The sequence below is a fragment of the Triturus cristatus genome, chromosome 7, assembly GCF_964204655.1.
Source record: "Triturus cristatus chromosome 7, aTriCri1.1, whole genome shotgun sequence".
NCBI classification, from domain to species: domain Eukaryota; kingdom Metazoa; phylum Chordata; class Amphibia; order Caudata; family Salamandridae; genus Triturus; species Triturus cristatus.
Window position 1 is genome coordinate 1034850808 of NC_140590.1, and position 18212 is coordinate 1034869019.

Sequence of the window (18212 nt, forward strand, 5' to 3'; positions counted from 1 at the left end):
TCTGGGGCTGCAGACAATGTGTGTCCCTGTGCGCCCCGTCTTGGCCGATCCCTCTGAACATCCGCGTCGTCCCACGACAGTCGATCACCTCTATCACCGTCGCAGATGGCAGCGATGCTACAACTGAGGTCCGCTCGAGAACTGCTCCGCTTTCGGCAATCCAGGTCGGACTCGGTGCAAGTACGGGCACAAGTGGGAGTCTCAGAGTGATCCGGTCAGCGCTCCGCAAGCGAACTGCATCCAATCAGCCCCACCGGAGACAGGAGGGACAGAGGTGAGTACTAGGTTGTGACTTCTGTTACATGTTCCGTTCCAGTGTTCATTTCCAGTAGTTAACTGCCGCTAACAGGGATATTTAAGACAAACAAATCCCCAGCGTGTCGGAGCTCCTTGGTGACCTACTTTTTCTTTTCTCAGCAACTACTAAACGGACTTACACCATTTAACAAAAAGGCACGAGTCTGAACCAAGGGCTACCTTCTTGCCAAATTTGGTGTAATTCCGTTCAGCAGTTCGGGCTGTAGCCGCGGCTAAATGTTCTTATGGAAAATTTCATGTGGAAAATGCGTTTTGGGATCCCCCTTTTTTCTCGCCCCCCGCTTGACAAATCACAGTGAAACTTTCAGGATAGGAGCGGACCGGAGTGCCCCACGAGTTTTGAAAATTTCGCAAAGATTCGTCAACGGGCGCCAAAGTTATTGGGAAAAGAATGTTGCAGATTTCCTATGGAAAATAGGTCCGAACTGTAACTATCTACTGGCGACCGCCAGAAGATATATATATAATGTGGAGCTTGCACGCAGGATTGAGGACACGTGAGCATGTGGGGGTTTACTATGGACTAAAAACCGCAGCAATAAGTGCACTCGAACATTGGTTTATAACAGGGAACTACAACTCCCACAAGTCTCCACAATGCCAAATTCAGGGAGGAGCCTTGTAAGCATTATGGGAGTTAGCCCACCACAGCATGAACTTTCCCCGCAGCCCATGAAGAAGAGGACACTCGAAACGCGTCGGCAAAAGGTGGAAAGCTACATCACTTACCTGCGTGAATAAACGTGTCCTTCCTGATTTGATTAAAGGCTGGTAACCTTGTGCAAGTTCGAGTGCGTCTTCATGTGAGCTACCAGTTTGTTGAATATATATATATATATATCAAAATACTGGGAAGTACTGCTGCTTGATGAAACCCTTAAGAAAATGTTGCCTCCCCGACCGAGAATCACTTATCGAAAAACTGCCTCTCTGGGAGACATTCTTACACACAGCCACTTTGAAATAAAATTGCCAACTACCACATCATGGTTAACCACACCGGGATTCTGGAAGTGTTCAAAATGTAAGGCGTGTGAACAGGGTAAAAACATCACTTCTTATCATCTACAGAATGGCCACAATGAAAAAATCAAAGACCACATCACATGTGAATCTAAATATGTAATTTACAGATTGGAATGTCCATGTCAAAAATATTATATAGGCAGCACAATCAACAAACTCAAACTCCGCATCCTGCAACATCTGCGCGCAATCAAGAATAAGGACTTTACATATCCTGTGGCCAAACATTTTTTTGAATTCCACTCCAGTGACAGTAACCAACTTAAATACTCTGGCATTCAAATTGTCAAACAGAAAGAAAGGGGTGGAAACCGAATTCTTGAGTTAAGAAGAGCAGAGTCGAGAATGATTTTACTAATGGGTACAGAAAACCCATTAGGACACAACTTGGATGCCGAACTGCATGTGCACCTTTGAGATATTTGAACTGACTATTCATGATGGGCCCCTTCCCGTCCCCCCTGCTCTTGTACATAATTTCCACTGTTGATCTAAAACTGTAAATCGTCATTAGTCTTCACTGCATCTCCCTCCATTTCATCCTTCTTCTTTTTATCACTGCTGATATAGGACATGGAACTTTACTTTGTGATAGTTGGAATCTGTCTTTAGTTGATTTTTTGTTGGTAGCATTATGAATTTTTGACAACTAATTAACCTTGCTAATTGATACCAATTCATACTTTATGAGAATCTTCACCTAGGAAGTCAAAAATGAGTGGTTAAAAATTATGATATAATCACTGACCCTGGAGATTTTCATTGTCTAGCAGGATCTTATTAGTAACAATTGTCAAAATCTTATTGATTTACTTATTGTTCAAAGGTACTTTACCGTTATTGTGACTGATCCTCATTTCCAATTGTTACATATCACTTGTAATAATCTTTTTAAAAAAATACCTAGATTATCAGCAGCCACCATGGAGGATAAACTATTGTAGTTCTTTTTGATCTAAACTCACATTTACTTTGAAATGATATAATATGATCGTCGATGCAATTCACGTCCAGTATGTTTTCACTTTCTACTATTTTTTTTGTAAATGTTTACTTTAAAAAGACACTCTGGACTTTAAGACTCTATGGTCCAGTTGAAGGCTGAGTGCCGAAACGCGTCGACCGTCTTTTTTGTGCGTGTTCCTGATGTGTACCTGCTAAATAAACACTAATTGAGTGTTCTCTGTGGTGCCGTGCTTTCCTTTGATGCGACGAACCCCAGGACTGAGGGTGAAGCGAGAGTAAAGTTTTGCATATATATATATATATATATATATATATATATATATATATATATATATATATATATATATATATATATATATATATATATATATATATATATATTCAGCATAAGGTTAAAGTCAGCTTCAACACCAACCACACTGCACTCCCAGGGGATTGTTCCATTCGGCTTTTCTTTATTTTGAGTTCACATCAACGCGTTTCGATGGCCTCTCGCCACCTGTTCACCTATATATATATATATATATATATTCACTGAAAAAACCATAGGTTTCACACACGTTATAGTTAGGAATTAGCATTTAAAAAACCTTGCAAATTCACTTAAAAAACCATAGGTTTCACACATGTTATAGTTAGCTGGACATTTCACTCGTGAAAAACCATTGAAATTCCCCTGTTATAGTTAGTGCAGGCAACTATAACTCACGCGACCGCAATCCTCTGCTGATGACGTCAGATATTACATCACTGTATTTAGACACTTATTTACCCATGTCTTCTTCCATTAATTTTTAGCTATACATATATTACAAATATTTTTTTTTCAGAAAGACACATATGTCATCAGTGATGTAATATCTGACGTCATCAGCAGAGGATTGCGGTCGCGTGAGTTATAGTTGCCTGCACTAACTATAACGGGGGAATTTCAATGGTTTTTCACGAGTGAAATGTCCAGCTAACTATAACATGTGTGAAACCTATGGTTTTTTAAGTGAATTTGCAAGGTTTTTTAAATGCTAATTCCTAACTATAACGTGTGTGAAACCTATGGTTTTTTAAGTGAATTTGCAAGGTTTTTTAAATGCTAATTCCTAACTATAACGTGTGTGAAACCTATGATTTTTTCAGTGAATTTGTACGTTTTTTTTAAATGCCAAGTTATGTATTTATTTTTTTTTCTTTAAGGTTTTTCACCGTGCGCTTACCGTACGCGCACGGTGCGCTTCGCGTACCGTGCGCGCTCTGTGGGCGTGCGGTAAGCTTCGCGCACCGCGCGCCCACGTTACGCATTTCGCTGAATTTTTCAGTTTCTACCGTACGCGCACGCTACGCGCACTCCGCGATTTTCGCAAAAAAATTAAAAGAAATTTTGGCCCTTGGGGGTCCTTCTGGGACCCCCTGACAAAGGCTAGGGGGTCAGGAATTGTCCACCCTGCCCCCTTTTCACGTTCTCCACCTTTGTTTTTCACCCCCTCAGACTGCGAGAGACAAAATGGCGGCTGACACTTCCTGGTTTCGACCGATTCGAATGTTTACTAACATCTAACAACCAATCAGAATCGCGCTCGCGCACGGCAGCGTGCGCGTACGGTAAGTTTACCGTACGCGCACGGTGCGCGCTTATAGATATATATATGCTTTTAAATGCTATTTTCTCAGGAAATACTGAACAGATCTACACCAGACCTGCAAAAGGCACATCCCTGACCTGAGGACTACCTCTCTGCCAAATTTCAAGTAATTCTGTTCAGCCGTTCGGGCTGTAGCTTGGACTAAAAGTCCTATGGAAAAATGCATGGGGAAAACGTGTTTTGGGACCCCCCCTTTTTCGCAGCCCCCGCTTGACGAATCCCCCCGAGACTTTCAGGGAAGGAGCGGAGCGCCCCACCTATTTTGAAAATTTCGCGAGGATTCGTCAATCGGCGCCAAAGTTATTCCAAATAGAATGTTGCGGATTTCCTATGGAAACACGATCCTAACTATAACTATCTACTGGCGACCGCCAGTAGATTATATATATATATATATATATATATATATATATATATATATATATATACACTCCAAGATGGTGTAGAAGGAATAATTTGAGAGAAAGAAGAGCTTTGTGAGGAGAGGATCATTTTATTCGTGAATTATAGAGACAAGAATTATAAAGATGTGCCAGTTCTTAAATCGATTTCTCTATTGTAATAATCCTAAAGTGTCAGAACGAATCAGTATGAGGAGTTTATTGCAATCAGAAATACAGTTTTATCTTCTTAATGGAGACTAGAATTGATAAGATGGGGGCTAGAAAAGAAAATGAGAACTCAGATACTTGGACTTTTAAGGAAGTGTAAGCCTTCCTGGATGAACACAGTTTAAATCAGTTAATGCTGCATTTGAAGTGGGATTCATAGATATGGGATAATTCCAGTCTCTCTCTAGTGGTGGCTTGAGTACCACTATTATCACATCATATCATCTCATGTGCATATATAAAGTGCACATTCACACCTGAGGGTATCTGGTTGCTGAATACCATATGTTTTTTGTTATGCAAGTAAATATTACTTATTGTATAGACCTTGGAAGGAATAAAGGCTGAGTGGTAGCACAAGGATTCAAACATGTGAGCGAGTAGTCAAACACATATCCCTCAAGTGGATTCATTAATTTAATAACCCACCAGACTAATATGATCTGTATGGGTTCTTCACCATACCTATCTTGAATATGACTAATCACACATTATCACTGTGGGGACTTAAACCTCACTGTAATCGCACAATATATCTGTGACGACTTGTACATGACTATAATCATGCACTATCTCTGTGTGCTATCCCTGTGCATCCCATTAATCACAGACTATCTCTGTGGGGACCTGGGCATGTCTCTAATCATATTCTATCTCTGTGGGGACCTGAGCATATCTGTAATCATACACATTCTCTTTGGCAACCATGGTAATAGTATAGTCACACACCATCTCTTTGGGGACCTCGATATCTCAATAATCACACACTATCTCTGTGGGGACCTGGGCATGTCTATAATCACACACTATCTCTGTGGGGACCTCGACATCTCTATAATCACACGCTATCTCTGTGGGGACCTGGGCATGTCTATAATCACACACTATCTCTGTGGGGACCTCGACATCTCTATAATCACACACTAGCTCTGTGGGGACCTGGGCATGTCTATAATCACACACTATCTCTGTGGGGACTTCGACATCTCTATAATCACACACTATCTCTGTGGGGACGTCAACATGTCTATAATCACACACTATCTCTGTGGGGACCTGGGCATGTCTATAATCACACACATTCTCTTTGGCGACCGTGATAATACTATAGTCACACATTATCTCTGTGGGAACTTGAGCAGTCCTATAATTACACCCAAGCTCTGTTTTGGCTTGAGCATCATCAGCTCCGCATTCTCTGTATGGGGCTTTGTGAATATTGAAAAGTAGCAAAGTTAGACTTTTGGTTTAAGTTTACATTGTTGAACCTGAAAAGTAGTAAAGTTTGATATTTTGTCTAAGTTTACCATTGTGAATCGGACTCTATTTTAATGAGGACTGAAACACAATCATCTTCATGCACTATCTCTGTGGGGACTTAAACATCGCTATAATAACACACCATCTTTGAGGGGACTTGAGCATTCCTGTAATTAAACGCAAGCTCTGTTTCGACTTGAAGCACCAGGGGGTGCCATGAGGCACAGGGTCAAGACTGATTTGCACATAGCTGGGTCTGACCTGGGGTGGCAAAGGGAGCTAAAGAACAATGATGGATACAACCCAGATCTGTGACCGGGGGTGAGTGACTGAAAAGTTTCAACACTTTGTCCGTCATATCCTTGTGTTTGCTTTGTTCACAATAAGTTGGCAGGGTATGCCCAGACTTTGGTCCCTTGCTCACTCTGCACTGGATTCAAGCTAGCCTGGCTGATACCCCAAAGCCGGTCCCAGGATGCTTGTTTCCAGTTCAGGGAAGACCTGGCTTGGCAGTTCGGGCTGGACTGTTCCCATGAGGCACAGGGCCAAGACTGATTTGCATATAGCTGGGTCTGAACTGGAGTGGCGAAGTGAGCCAAAGAACGATGATGGAATCAACCCAGATCTGTGACTGGGGGTGAGTGACTGAAAGGTTTCAGCACTCCGTCCGTCATCTCCTTGTGTTTGCTTTGACTTGAACATCATCAGCTTCACATTCTCTGTATGGGGCTTTGTGAATATTGAAAAGTAGTAAAGTTAGACTTTTTGTCTAAGTTTACCTTTGTGAATTGGGCCCTATTTTAATGAGGACTTACACACAATCACCTTCATGCACTATCTCTGTGGGGACTTAAACATAGCTACAATAACACACTATCTTTGTGGGGACTTGAACATCACTATAATAACACACCATCTCTGTGGGGACTTAAACATCTCTATGATAACACACTATCTCTGTGGGGACTTAAACATAGCTATAATAACATACCATCTCTGTGGGGACTTGAGCATTTCTATAATTACACACAACCTCTGTGTGGACTTGAACATCATTAGCTTCACACTCTTTATTATGGGATTTAAGCTTTGAATGTACATACTATTTCTATGGAGACTTAAACACAATGATCTTCACCCACTATCTCTGTAGGGACTTGAACATCTATTTAGGTAAATATGTAAGCAGCTAATGAAGCTCTGGGTTCCACTTGACCATATTCCTTGGTGCCATATGTTAATTTCTTTATGTGTTAGTTCCCGAATCTCCTAAGATTTTAAGCACTAATAAATAGGTTACATGCAGCTTTAAGTGTCTTTCTTTAAGCATGATATGATATGTTCTGGCACATTATCATAATCGGTCTTTAATATACACCCCGAGTATATATGCAGCAATTCATATATGAATAGATTATAATGTTTGTGTATGATAAAATAAACATTTAGCCATGTGCCTTCTACTGTTTTCAATCACAAATAGTGTTACAGACGAGGTCCCCACAAGGATGGTAGCACGTGTTCAAGTCCCCACAAGGATGGTGCTGTGCACACGATGAAATAAGAATGTATTTGCAAATTTGAAGCAGGATCCTGTTTCATGAATTTTTTCTTAACATTTTTCTGTTATTAGTGTGTTTTAAAAACATTGGGAAAGGTTAGTCCCCACAAGGCAGGTATTCACACATAGTCCCCACAAGGATGGTAACACGTGTGTGTGTGTGTGTGTGTGTGTGTGTGTGTGTGAGGCACTTGTAAGGATGTTCACCCACACATTGTGATAAATAAGGGAGTGAGTGTTTATTCTTAATTTGCACTTCATCTCGGACCCTTGCCCCAAAACAATGTAACAGGGGTTATTTGAAAATGCCCACGAGTTTGACACCGTTTTAGGTTATGATCCATTTATGATGCCCTGACATTGAGAATGGGCGGAGATATAATGTGAAATGTTTACTTTTACCTACCGACTAGTTGCTAAATATTTCGATATTAGTCCGTAGATGCACGTGTGCCTTTGGAAAAGAAAGTACTCGATGGGAATGAATAATTGAAACTATACTGATTAAAAACGAACAACTGAAAAATACACACCATTGAACTCCATTGGATGGGTCAGGTATGCACATGGGATCCACTAGAATATGTTTTAAAGTGCGCCATTCCATGTCCAAACACCATGTAGCTCCAGTGGAAATCATTTGCACAGAGGCAACTGGAACTAACACAGTTTTATCATACTCAACACTCATTGCTCCTGACCTTGTTCGAGGATCAGGGGCGTGGCTTTAAACGGTGCAGCAGATGCAGTGGCACCAGTGCCCAGGGTTTGAGAGGCTCACTGCACTCAAATGATTGACTTTTTGTTTTTTTTTTACTACAAAGCCAGGGGAAGGTGGGTCTAATGTCATTGTTTGCATCGGGGCCTACGGCACCATTGCTTTGCCACAGTCCCAGACATTTTCAGGAAATGAGGCTGGCTGTGCCCCTGTTAGCACTGCCCATCCCCCGACCCTGGTGAACCTCCTCGTCCCAGACGACTTCCCTCCTCAAAGAGCGGCCCTTGTGATTCACGGCTGGGGCGGGCGGGCTGTCTGGAGGCTCGTGACAGATGCACTCCGCTCAATTGCCGGGGAAGATTTTGTTCTAGGAAATTAAACGGAACGAGAGGGGCGGACATTATGCCATAAATCACGATTAGGCAGGCCCGATGAATTTAATCAACGGAGCTTATGGGAAATTACAGTCATTGGATCTGCACCATGGGCATTAGTGCTCGGGATTCGCTGTTAAGGGTTACACAAGCAGTGGAATGCGCTGAGGGCAGGGCCGGCAGCGCTCTTACTATGAAAGGCATCCTGACTTCAGACGCACAGCAGTCACTGGAAGGTTCTTTGGGCCCGATGCACTAGGAGACGGGTCAAAAGAATTGGTAGCAAACAGCGACCCAACTATTGGCGACCTGTCTCTGATTTTACAAAACGACCTATGTATTATGTACCACGTCTTTAGTTGAAGGGCGTCACAGAATGATTTGCCTGATGAATATTAAATAGGCAGGTCATTATTTGAGACCTGCTGTGACTAACAACAGTGGCTTAGCTAGCCATTTGGCCGCCTGGGCGGTCCTTGCGTTTGCCGCATTGTAGAGCAGGGGCGGCGAGACAGTCAGGTAAGAGTGGGAGGAGTCCAGGGCCGAACTGGCCGTAGCGGGCACTGGGCATTTCCCCGGTGGGTCGCTAGGGTTGGGGACGATTTTGGAACCAAGCCATACTTGGCTGGTGAACCCCAATCAGTGCAAAACCAGTCCTGGGTTACTTGTGTTCCAGTTCAGGGAGGATCTAGCTTGGTAGTTTTGGCTTGGCTAGGCTGTTCTCCTTCGGGTCTGGCTACAAGATCCTCTTTCAGAAGGGGATTGCCGTGGTGAAGTCCGGGGTGTGTTTTGGAGTCAGCCACGTTTTAGTTAGGAAGAGCAGCAGGTCCAGTGAGAGGTCATGCAGGAGGTCCCAAACTTTGGTGGCTTGTCTGGTAAGCGAACAGGTGTTGAGGAGGAGGCAGAATAGGGCAGAATAGGGCAGAACAAAGTGTGGTTATTGTGTGGGGTGCATTGCCATTTGTGTTGGGTGGTGGGGGGATGGTGGATGCAGGTAGAGTGTGGGAGCAGTGTAGTTCAGGAGAAGAGGCCAAACCCTCCAATGATCGGGTGGGCGATTGAGCCGCTCTTGTGTTTGAATGGCCTTTACATTTTCATGCATCATTGTATGCTTCCATAATTAATATCACCACACGTACATTGTGTAGTATGATATACTTTTGGTAAACTGGCATCTAGCTTTAACCTTAAACAATTACCAATCTAAGTCCCGCTTATTCCAAATGTTATATTTCCTTGCATCCTTTATGTTTTTTATGAAACTATAGTTGTTGTTTAACATTCCCGTTAGTGTAGTGTGAGCTGAGATGAGGTACTGGCTCAATTACTTTGCCTTGCCTTATATTTATTACTTAAATAAGTTTCGTTTTTTCATGAACAGCTCAATGTAATGCTTGTGCAGTTGGGTTAGTCAAAATCATGCAATTATACTTGCAAACTGTAGCACAGTATTCCATTTCCATTTTACTTCACCCCTTTTCACCATGTTACTTCGTTATTGCTTCACCCCCACTCCATCCTTAGCCTACTCCTGCAACCAAATAATGCTTTTCATTTTCCTGAAAGCCTATACCCTTTTATAGACATGCACAGGTGGGTTGAATGCATGTGCATGCCTACAAAATGAAGCAGTGGCCATTTATTCGCATTTTTTTTATTGCTATCTTTTTTATCTTTAGCCATGCTGCGAAGCAGCCACAATGCTTTACAGGATGGCTAGAAAGCAGTAACAAAGCAAAAAGGTCCTATTAGCGAGAACTATTGGCTTTGCAAATGCTTGTTATAGTAATCTTATGGTTGACATTTGTTTTAGAGACAGACAATGCCGCTCAGAAATGCTCTGGAACATGCAGAAGCAGTACAAGCAGCATCCATTTCACTGTGAAAGAAAAATATAATTCGCAAACATATTGTTTGATAAAAAAAATGTGTGTTTTGTTAAATATTAACAAAGATATCCTTTGCGTTGTATATTTTTATTAACTCCAGTGGAGTGATATTTATATTATTGGTATTACAGTTAGACAACATTTTCATTATGATATTCGGGAATTCTGTGCAGCAAGCAGAGAGGTATTATTTTCTTCTTGAGCTCCAAACTCATTCTCATATACAGTGGCTAACAAATATGTTTTACAGGGTAGACTAGTTTGGTATTAGTGGTAATGGCTAAATAATCTGAATTACTTATGTTTGCCACTTCGACATTTGTGAAGAGCGGTGTTACAAAATTCCATGCCCATAAAAAACAAGCAGTTGGGACCTTGACACAGCTATACAGAGTTCTTTTCAGTTACATAATACAACTGCGTTCCTCTCAGGTCAGTGCTTAATTTGTAAAATATTAAGTGCAGGTGCTTACATTTTTTAGGAGGCCACACCCACTTTACTGGCTCCGCCCACTTCCCCCAGATGCTCCACCCACTTCCTTTATTGGTTCCACCCACATCCACAAGCCTCAACACATCATAGAAACCTCCTTACAGCTTGAGTTTCGCAAGAAGCTGAAGACCTGGCTCTTCACATAAGCACCTCGGGGACCTCCCACCTACACACCTGCCCAAGTGCCTGGATACCCTCTTGGGTGATTAGTTTTTCTACAAATCAATATAACTTAACATAATGTAACATATGGGAAGACTATAACAACTTGAAAGTGAACTCAAATTGGAGAATGTGTGTAAATCTCAAAATGCAGCTTCAGGAACGGTCATTACACTTTGAGGTAGCTTTGCAAATTAAAGAGAATGTGCTTGTACTATGCTGTTTAAAAGAAAGGAAGGGGTGAAGGAAGAAATACATTAAAGAAGGCAGCAACAAATGCAAGCAGGAAGGGGAGTACTGGAGTGATTATATATTTGAGCAATGGATGAAAGAAGAAGGGAATAACAAAAGAATGTGAAAGGAATAAATGAAGGAATAGAGGGAGAAAGGAAGTTAATGATTTGTGATGAATGAAAAGAAAGAAGAAAGGAAAGGAGAAAGATAAGCATAAAGAATGGTTGATGATAAGAAAGAAAGAAAGTAAAGAAGAGGTGAAGGAAGGAGCAGGGAAAAAAAGGAAGAATGGAGGAAGAAGGATTAAATGCACCCAGGGTGGAAGTATGGAGAATGAATGAGGGTGTAAGGAAGCAAGAATGGAATGAGGGTGTAAGTAAGCAAGAAGCAAGAGGGGAAAGGAGGCATGGCTGGAGGTGCTGAGGAAGAGAAAAAGGGAAAAGAAGATTGGACGAAGGAAAGAAAGGAGGTCAGGGGAATGAATACAAGTATGAGAGGTACTAGGCCAAGGAGGGACATAGAGAATAATGTTGGTGTAATATTGCATAGAAATTGAAAAACAAAACATTTAAATACTTTTGTGTCCTTAACATACCATGTTTGTTTGTAAAGCACCTATTCACCAAAGGGGGCCTTAACACTGATTTTAAAATGTTGTTATCAAGCTCACTGGCACACATTTTATCAACCTCAGATATATGAAAGACTGAGTTGCCACACCAAGATTTAAATTTATGATCCTGAGAACAAACACGGATTCCTGGAGTGGATATAAAGAAATGCGCAAGAAGGAAAAACATAAATAGGGAGAGTGAGTTTTGATTAAAAAAAAGGGAGAGTGAGGAAGGAGGAGAAGTCTGAAGGCAAAGATAGATAAGGTAGAAAACGAATGTGAAGAGAAGTGAGGAAAGCAGAGATAGGGAGTGCAAGACTGGAGTGGACCATGATGAGAATGAAAAAAGGAAAAAGGAAGAAGAGCATACAGCGGGAAGTGAGTGAAAAGAAAGTGGAAGGGAAAGATGAGAAGGTGAAAGATAAACGATTAATGAGGGTAGGTAGCGATTATGAGGAAATGTGGTCGTAGAGCAGAGAGTGAAAGAAGAATGGAGAGAAGGGTGAAGGGGAGGAAGAAAAGCAGATACTGGGGAAGAGCAAGAAAAGAGTACACCACTGCTTTATTAAATATTGAGTAATTAATTATGTATAATTGAGGGGTGACAAGGCTGTATCATTCTTGGCCTGTCTCATCAATGCTCAGCTGTGCTGTCCAAGACACACAATAGCGATTTAGTACATCATTTCACTGAGTGGCAAGCTTGGGGGCCTGCCATCTGTGCATGCACTGTGAAAGCTCGTGCCATTGTTAGTTCTTAGGCCTAGTTCTTTCATGTGAAAATGGTGCTCCCTCCCACCTCCTCGAACTTGGTGCATGCACCGCCAAATGTGATTTTTGCATCAGGTGCAAGGAGCGCTACAGCAGGCGCTGCCAACACGTTTACTTAGAAACTCATTAATTCAACCACTCACATTGACTTGAGAATAGAAAAATACATCACAAATTAACTAACGCCTTGTGAAGATAGAAACAATGTCATATTTTTAAATGACGGCTTCGCTTTACAATTTGTTTACTTCAGGCATGTTTGCACAGGTCTGTCTGTGTAGTGTATCCTAAACATTCTACATTTTAACAAGTGTGCACCGAATTCTTCGCACAACATGAATGACTACTTAGTCCTTGAGAGGCGAATGAAAGTCATTTATGACTCTTTCAATTTAGCTCCTAAATGATAATTATTTTTTCAAAACAGTTAACCCTTTCCATCCTATAATAAGCCAAGTACATACACTGTAGTGGGTTAGGGATGGCATTTTACCATAAGTGGATTTAATATAGGTGACGGACACTGGTTTCCGCAGCATACTATTGCTCATTTTGCGTTTGGACACTTTAATCAACAGGCATGTATGTTTGCGTCAATCAGTTTCAGCTGTTGTGTTCATTCATCTAGTAATTGAATTAAGGGTAAACTAAATGAAAGGACACACTTGCAGAGACAATGGTCACACAATGTTTGCATGCCAAGAAATCACACATGCCAGTGTTAGCCCCGATAGCGATCTAAACTGCTATGCTAATGTGCTCTTTTACAGCATAGCTATCTCCTGTCACAGCAAAAGGACAAAAGTATTCAACATTCTCCCGGCATTGCAGACCCGTGTTCGCATCCTTAATGTATTAAAAATAAAAAAGGCTAAAAGTGAGCCCATTACAATATGTTTATGTGCCAAACATAGCCTAAATCAACAAAACTGGAACATGATTATGCTCCTATGCCAGACGCACAGAGTAATCCGTGAATGTTCACAAAGATACCATAGTCTTGTACATTTTTAACGGTTTTATTCCATTTGATCCAGTGGTTTTTTTCCATTTATTGCTCACTCCATTCACATGCAAGGTTATATATTTTCCCATTTCTTCTCGTGCAAAAGAGATATGCCTATCCAGGCCTTTCTCTAGGGCACGCGAAAATACACAGTTCATTCTTGGCAGTTTTATCACGTTCTGCCCAATGCATTTCGGGCTCCAATAGCCCTTCTTTAGGGGTAACTATAAATTTAAAAAATTGCCATTCGTTTTTTGTTCAGACCAATATGCGCCGAAATTACTTTTAAACTTATTACGCTATGTGTAAACTCCTACCATATTTTAGACTACACCCTTTCATTGATCTACATTGTCCCTCTCAAGAACGTGTTTAAACTCATCCAAAATGTGCCTGTAAAAACATATTTTGAAACTCTCTCAAAGAGTGCCCTCCTTCTATCTTCTACATCCATGTTCACATGCACCCTGACTAAGTGCTTGGGCCGTGAGATCAAACCCATTGTGTTCACAATCAACTGATTAAAAACTAACTCTATAGTAATAACAGACATAGCCACAACCAAAATGAACTGAGCTTTCTTGTGTACCTGCATTCTCCATTTCGCAGTGCATTAACTCCAACCGCTTTCCACATCTTCTGTGTGAAAGTGCAAAAATTCGCATCTATCACATGATTCTCCTCTTTGTAGCTCACTCAGCATGACCACACCCTACTTTTACTCTGCTGATTAACCAAATGCTTCTACCTGCCCGTTCAGGTCCACGTGCTCTCAAGAAAAAGACAAGTCCCATAAATCACTACATCCTATCCCTCTGTGAACCTACCTACACCTACTAATTAACCCCTGGCTTCTAACTACACATTCAAGAACCCACGTACTCAAAAATACGGGCCCCATCAAATCCTATGGCCCATCCTTCCAACAACTTGCTAATAGCTACGATTTCCACATTTTTTGATATACAACATAACATTTTAAGAATTTAGATGTTCTACATAGCATTGATCATTTGTTGATGAAAAAACATTTTTATACATGCAATGATGATTTGCAATGACAGTCTGTTAGTCCATAACTCTAACCGTGAATTAACACTTGTGGATGTGATGTTACCAAATCACCTTACATGTGACATGTTTATTCTGCTTAAACCTCCTGGGTGCATACAATCGACGAGGCAGCTATAATTAACTATCCAAACATTCCAGTTTTGTTGATATCATACATGCGTGTTACAGGGCAGAGCACGCAAGCCCAGGCTGCACGCAAGAGTCACATTAGTTTCAAGCAACATAGAATAAATGAATTAGAATGGTGTGCAATGTGCATTCGATCATCTTTGTTTGAATAAACATAGCCTAAAGGCATAGAAATAAGCTTTCAACATTCGTAAGCCACCCACAAAAAACATTTTAAGCACCGACCAACAAAAACTGACTTTGGCTAATGAGTGCAGAGCAGCAAGTGCACACCATAGTGGTGAGCGATCATGAGTACTTCGAAAGCACCATTACAGGCAGCTCCAGGTCAGTGCTGATAAAAATGCAGCATGCTACGTGCCCTTTTTTAATTTCGGAAAGGCAGGGTAGCAAATTAAATCTACGAAGGATTTCCTTATCATGGAATCCTGCTAAATGCTAGGAAACCCACACTAAAATGAAACTCAAGCAAAGCAGTCTCTGGCAACCATCCCCCAGATTTTACAAGGCCCTAACTCTGAAGCGCAGGCCCTCAGTTAGCACGGGAGACAGGCAGTGGTCGAAGTGGGGGAGAAAAAGTAGGGGAACTGTGGGCGGAGAATCAGAGGGCGGGAATAACCCAAGGATTGGATCAGTGGGTGGAGCCACAGGTGTGGCCAGAATGCGCTAACATCCCAATTTTTAGTATTTGTTTGGCATTTCACTGCCCAGTTTAATCAACCAATGGATACACATGATTATTTAAGGTTATAATGAGTTATTGACATTAAAACACATTCACAAAGTCGGATACGCTTCTAATCACAGAATGTCCCAAATACGATGAAATGTGGAAGCACAGGCCATTTGTCGCCGAGCCATAGTGTTTGTCATCAGCACTTCTCCCTTTTTCCACAACAGCCGTTCAAACATCAATGACAAAATATCCTAGTTTGCAAATGTTTTCTTTATAATTATGGCTCTGCCATATTTGCCTCATAATGCAAGGTCTGCTGCATGATCTGACCATTTAAACTAATAAATTGTTTATAGCTCAAACGTATCAAAAGTTAATAATAAATGTGACTTGTTTTTCTGCGGAGTGGATGGCTTATTGCAAAGGTTGACTGGTCACCTTTCTCACTGTTGCATTTGTATGTTACACTGGTACTAATAAGGCAAAATCTTTCAAGAGACTCTTAGCATGTGTACACATGTCAAAATAATAAAATATCAGAAAATATACTGCATTATGCTGCAGCCATTTTTTTTTTGGTAACCAATTTTTATTGATTTTCGGTTGCAACAAAGAACACAGCACCATTTAGGAATACATCTTAAAAGGCAAGACCAAGACACAAACATATCACATTGGCATAAAAGATCGACATACTGCAGCCATTTTTTAATGCATAATTTAGTCAACACTGCGGCATAATTTTGTCCTCCTTTGCTGCATAATTAATTTCAGTGGCCCCACAGCAAGCAGCACATGGTAAAAGTGCTTGTGAATGAAGCAGAGAGATTGTGAAGTTTGTGAACTTAGTTTGGTGTGCGTGCAAATTCTGCATTGCCAATCCCTGGTGAGTTGCAGCTACTTCTTCTGAAACAAGGCCAAAGCAGGTACCTATGGGTGAGGCAGACTGGCCTCAAGGGCAGGGCCGGCCTTAGCACTGGTGGTGCCCTGTGCATTAATGTTTGTTATTGCCCCCCAAAAACCACCTCTGCCATGGATTCCCTCAAAACCACCCTTTAACAGTGCCCCTCAAGTCTCCATAACCACACTCTCAGATGCATTTAATTTGATTTACAGCACAACTCATACCAGTGTAGGGTGTCAGAGCACTTTACATCCCACACATTACTCAGAGACAATCAATATGTGTGTAAATCACTGTATAGAAAATGTTACATGGTAAGACTAAGGACTACAAGGTGTAGGATTCACATGACAACCAAACCAGTAGGCTGCATAGTTTAATAGTGATTGGTCTGGAGAAACACTAACTCAGAATTTAAAACGTAATACCATGGTTGGGGGTTCTCTTTAATAATCAGAATTGATTTCTGTCCAAAAGAACACTTATTGTAACATTAGGATAATCAAAGACTGGGAGGAAAACATAACGCTCTATTTTATACCTTGCAGTTTGTATGCAGCTCTTGGATGAAAGTTAATAGCTCACTGTTCTATGTTAGGATTTTAACTTATAAACTGCAAGTAACAAAAGGATCTCTCTGACAAAAGCAGTAGCCCACTGACCTATTTACATTATGTGCACTTTGTGAACTGCATGGTACATGTTCTTTGCAGCAGGCACATTAACCCTCTGAGCTACCTTTCCATGAATCAAAAAGTCCGCTAGACAAAATGATTTCTCTCTGGGAAGAACATTAAACACCGGAGTCATCATGGCATTTTTATTGTTGCCGAAAATTGCTGGAGGCCAGGAAGGAGGCAGCAGGCACTTTTAAAACCTTAATATACTTGCAAACATAATGCCTCCACCCAAAGTCAGCACCCGGTGCGGTCACACTGGTTGCACTGCCCTAGAGCTGGCCCTTCTCAAGAGTCCTGTAACCACAGTGACAGTCACTGTTGTTCTAGGCTGTGCTGCTTCATAGGCCTGCCCCAAGACTGGAGGTGAACTTCAGTATGGATTGTGGTGGACAAACCTTGAAGGTTAACCCACACTTGCCACTGCTAGGGTCCACCTGCTGGTGCTAAGACACCAGGGCTTCTAAGCTCTTGCGAAGCCTTCTAAGGTCTAGCATGGGATTGTGCTCTCTCATGAGAGTGGTCTAGTGGACTGGTTATTAAGGCTGAACCTGGTTCCCCAGTTCCAAATTCAGCAGCTCTGGCCATAGTGCCACATCCTCTCCCCCACTGAGAAAAACTCACACCGTCTTCAACTACAACCCAATTGCTGCCGGCTATAAACACCTGGATGCGGCTCAATTTAAATGACGTACTAGACAAGAGCAATATGTGGCCTACAAAAAAAAGTAACAAGATCCTGGAAACAGCAAACACTCATAGGGAATGCAAAATTTAGCAAACCATGTGAAATGTAAGCAGGAACAACATGGTTACCTTAACACTTTTACACTCACTGTTCAGAAATCAGTGAGTGCTTTTGCCTGAAAAGTTAAGGGCATGACTACAGGGCCCTGATTGGACCCATTTCAATGTCCATTGCTTATATCCTTACAAAACATAAGCAGTATGGTAAAAAGACCACATCCCTGGCCGCAGTACACATTTTGTTTTCCAATCCACACTTTGCAGTACCTCCGGGATTGGTGCACTAGTTGCAAGCCCAGGGAAAACAATGACAAGAAAACAAAAATAGCGCTGCATTGGCAAACTCTGTAAAAGTGGCGCTAATGT